Source organism: Miniopterus schreibersii (genome assembly GCF_964146895.1).
Source record: "Miniopterus schreibersii genome assembly, chromosome: 9".
In the NCBI taxonomy this organism is placed as follows: Eukaryota; Metazoa; Chordata; class Mammalia; order Chiroptera; family Miniopteridae; genus Miniopterus; species Miniopterus schreibersii.
The window spans coordinates 42,454,602-42,459,358 of NC_138118.1; the positions used below are offsets into that span (position 1 = coordinate 42,454,602).

The 4,757-nt window shown below is 44.4% G+C and overlaps 1 pseudogene across 1 annotated transcript; it reads right to left on the bottom strand.

Annotated features, from left to right (window-relative positions):
* Positions 1 to 1,790: 1,790 nt before the first annotated feature.
* Positions 1,791 to 2,975, bottom strand: LOC308561596 (eukaryotic translation initiation factor 3 subunit D pseudogene; annotated as a pseudogene). The gene has a single exon. The product of its transcript is annotated as a eukaryotic translation initiation factor 3 subunit D pseudogene (transcript).
* Positions 2,976 to 4,757: the final 1,782 nt, after the last annotated feature.

Genomic DNA, 4,757 nt, shown 5'->3' on the forward strand with positions numbered 1-4,757 from the left:
TATTTACAAATCTTATTTGTCTCACGTTCTTCACCTGCATAATGAGGCTGATGATACCCGTGGATCACATATTTCACAGGAAAACTTCGAATGAGAACAGACGCATGGGCGCACTAAGCTGTTTTTTGGCAAACAGCAGCTAGCAGCAGTAAGGTATTGCTATGCATTTTGACATTGCCATTATGTCTTGGCATTGGTTGTATGTTGAAATATATTTCATAAGCATTTTTGGAGGTGAATTTAGGTTTTTTGAAATACTGGCATATTTTTAGTAATTTCAAATGGGAAAAGTTCAAATAAGCTTTGTTAGGCTCTAATATATTCAGACACGTTCAGCATACAAAAACTATCTTGCCTTGTGAATGCCAGGCTAGAAGGAGGGATACAAAGATGAAGTTGTCCAGACCTCTGCCCTCATGGCTCTTCCAATGTACTAGGGGAGACTGTTTTTTAACCACGATTTTAGCATCATGAGAGAATTAATAAAAATATTGGGTTGGCAAGGAGGGAATATAAATTACAAGTGTGATAATTAGAAAAGGAAATTATACCAACAGTAACAACAATAATGATAATAGCTATGATTTTTAGAGTCTTTTTATATTCAAGACACACTAAAAATGTTATCACATTACCTCCCTCCAAAAATCTATGAAATAATTATTGTTCTTATAGATGCAGAAACTGAGGCTTAGACAGATAAAATGACTTGTGCAAGATGGCATGGCTAGAAAAGGTAGAAGCAAGGTACTGAGTTTGAGTCCATCTAACATCAAAACCCATGTTCTTTCTACTCTGCCACCATGCATCTCAGTAACAATGCCATTCTAGAAACATATTATAGTGATGTTCAACTATTTTTGAATCTTTTAGAGAGACAATTTCCCTGATACCAGCCATGACTCTGTGATATCTCCATGGCTATTCAAAGACCATTGAGGTGAGAAGATAGGAGCCCTGTGCACCAGCAAGCATGAGGTCCATGTGGAGAACTACTCTCTAGTCTACTGGGGCTTATATGGACCTGGCCACCTGACCTAGTATCAGCATCCAACAGGGATTTTTTATTTTCTTTAGAAAGAATTGGGGAGTGGGGAATAGCTTCATCCAGCCATTTCCAAGGGCAAACTAGCTAACATTTATATACACACAGATGGCTTGCATTTCATGCTTTTCTTACTGGAAACTTTTCTTTCTAATGTCTCCTAGGAGACTCTTCTCCAAGAACAAATAAGCAAATTGGAATCTTTACTACATTTTAAATGACTGTATCCCTTCCCTCCCTCCCCTCCCTCCCCTGCCTCTCTCTCTCCCTCCCTCCCTTTCTTCTTTCTTTCTTTCTTTCTTTCTTTCTTTCTTTCTTTCTTTCTTTCTTTCTTTCTTTCTTTCTTTCTTTCTTTCTTTCTTTCTTTCTTTCCTCTCTCTCTCTCTCTCTCTCTCTCTCTCTCTCTCTCTTTCTTTCTTTCTTTCTTTCTTTCTTTCTTCTTTCTTTCTCTCTCTCCTCTCTCTCTCTCTCTCTCTCTCCCTCCCTCCCTCCCTCCCTCCCTCCCTCCCTCCCTCCCTCCCTCCCTCCCTCCCTCCCTCCCTCCCTTCCTCCCTCCCTTCCTCCCTCCCTCCCTCCCTCCCTCCCTCCCTTCCTTCCCTTCCCTTCCCTTCCTTCCCTTCCTTTCCTTCCTTTCCTTCCTTTCTTTCTTTCTACTTATACTTTATTCCACTTGTCAAAACTCCAGAGAGCAAGTATCAGACAAACATTCCACCAGGCATCAAAGACCCTCCTCAGCTTTTTGAATTTATAAACTCCAGCTCCACACCACCATCTGGCTTGTTTCTTCATCTTCTTCTTCCTCCTCTCCTCAAGGGGACCGAAGGTGCCCTTCAACAGGCTGTAGACAGAATGACCTTGTTGGGGTCCTTGAGATGAGGAGCTTGCCCTCCTCCAGTTTCATGCAGAGGTTGCTGAAGCAGCACAGCCGGTCTGTGGTGTTCTCTGTGCTCAGGCTGATCTGGCTGGCAAACTTACGGGGCTTGAACTGCTGGGTGCCCAGGATGACATCGCTCGAGGAGTCTTTCACATGGTACCAAATGTGAGGTACTTGGAACTGGCCAGCAAAACACAGCAGGTCCATCGGCCCAACTTGTAGCTGTTCCTATTCAGCTCGGCAATGACGGCCCCTCGCTGAGAGTTCAGCTTCTGACACCATCAGCTCCCTTACAGTGCCTGGAGTCCCATCCTTGAGGCTCTTGATGTTGATAAGGACACTTCCCCACTGGCTCCAGTCATGACATTGCCATGCTCACAACGAACAACCAGGTCAGCGCCCTCTCCAAGCTTCCACCTGCGGTACCCGATACCCGTGTGCAACAGAGGCGACTTAATTCTTACCTCAGGTCCCCTCCATAGCGGGTTTGGGCTGGGGGAGTTGTGTCTTTCTTTTCCCATCCTCAAGCACTGCTGGGAGAAGTTGTGGTTGACATAGGTTGCTTCCATGGCCGGGTTGTGGGGCGACTTGAAGGAATTACCTTCACCTTGAGGTGGTTCGTTGGTGGTATCAGTCAGTCAGGAGGTCAAAGTCAGAGTTATACTTCTTGTCAAAGAAGAGCTTGGACCAGGCTCTCTGGGCGACAATGTCCCAGGAATACACAGAGCTGGTGGAGCTCGTCAGTGTGGCCAGAATGGCCTTGGTGGCAAACACATTCCCCCGGGTTTGTGCCAGGTTTCGGATGACAGGGTCTCCTGTGGCGGTGAGGATGCTCCTGGTGGTGATGCGGCCAAAGGCTTGATCTTAGTTCCAGGGACTCGTAACACTCGATGTCCTTTGGCTCTGAGACTTCCACGTAGTGCCTCTTGGAAAGTCCATTTCCTCTTTCACCTCCCAGTCACTACACACTTCAACCGAAGAGCTTCGGGGTTTCTGTGATTTCTGGTCCCATTTCTGCCTCCAAATGGTGTCTGAGCTTTTTTCCTGCAGTCGCATGCATTTTCTGTCTCTCTGCTGGCGCGCTCAGGCAGGGTCCGCAGAGTGAACCGCGCGGGTTCCGTGCGTCTTGGTCTCCGCGGAGGTCCCCCCCGCGCGGAGCGTATCCGATTCCGCGGGTGGGCGCCGGTGCGCTCGCCGCGCCCGTGGCGGGGTCGGGCTCCGCCGCCCTCGCGGGGACGAGCGCGCTGACTTCCAGCGCCACGCTGAGCGGACGGCTCGTTCGCGCGCCTCTCGTCTTCGTCTGTGGCGCGCGTCCCGACTGCAGCCGTTCCTAGCCGGTCTCCTTTGCTGAGTGGTTGGTAGGGCATATCGCGAAACTGCTCGGGACCGCACGGGGACCCCAACCTGAGGGCTTGCGTCGGATCACGGGTGTCATGAACTTGGCCATCTAAAACCTGCAATGGCCTCCCCCAGCCCAGACGGCGAAAAATAGTTGGGCCAGAGAGTTCGCTGTCGGCTGCACTCCGAGGAGCCAGGAAAGGAGGGCTCAACGACTATTTTCTAAGACAAATATTCTGAATAAAGGAGTTTTTCTGATTACTGAGTTTATTATACGAAAAATTTTACAAAGATATAAAAGTTGCATAACCATTTAGCTATGGTTGTAAATCAATTGTCGCTTTTTAATAGTAAAAATTATATGACACTGGAAGGGGTTTGTGACTGTGCTGTATTTGTAGTATGCAAAGAAATCTGACACAATTTTCATCCTAATGTGAAAAAACTTTAAGAACAATATATTCTGATCGTATTATTCTTACTTTAGAATCTGATAGCAAGAAAACCTCTGCCCAATGGAATGACAGTTTAGAAACAGCACAAATTAAACAAGAAGTTGTGTTTAAAGTATGATTCTTCTGTAACCAGCAGGGTGGCTAACATCTGTGGTGTCGGATGGCGCATTGTTGGTTTGTTGCAACCTCTAAATACAGAAGCAATATTTGTTTTTTCCAGTGTGGTCAGGAGCCTGAATTCTTATTCAAACATAGTCACCAGGATGGCTGGTATAGTTACCAAGAATGATAAATGACTTTACTGTGTTAGCACTTTGTTATTAAGTTCTACTTTAGCTCTTGTAATGGAGTTCAAATTGTGCCAGCCATCTTTTATTAGTCAGTCCCATGGGATTTTTATTATTATTTTGAACAAGATCTATTTTTGTTTAATTCTATGGGAACCACACATACTTTGTACATTTGCCGGAAATTTATTTTCCAATGAGTATTACTCAATTCTAAATAAGTACATTCTGCATTTTTATGCTGGGACATAGTAGGGTTTATTCAATTAGGAACACCATTTAAAGTTACATAATGTAGCCTCAACTTTTTTGTAACTCTAATGTTCTGGTAACTAAAAGTGTGTTTGGGTTTTGTTTATTATCTTTCATAGTGATTAATTTTAAATAAAAACATCTTTTTTAAAAAAAGTCATTAAGAACTGATTTATTAAAAGTGTTAAGCTAAAATTAAAAGTTGAAATGAGAGTCAAGAAACATTTATTTGGAATCAAATAATTAATTTGGGGAGCATAGATTCAGGTAGAAACCCAAGTAATGTCCCAATTACAGGGTGAAGGCAAGGGGTTTTTATGAGAAAAGGAAAGAAATAACTGACACACACACAGAAAGAATTCCTACAGGAGCTGCCCTGCTGAGCTACTCTTGGCTATACATGATTGGTTACTGATTCTATCTTCAGATAGAGAGTTCACAATCATCAGTTCTTGTGGTCAGGATGTCCACTGTCCTGCTGGTTTTACAAACACATGTAAGACAAT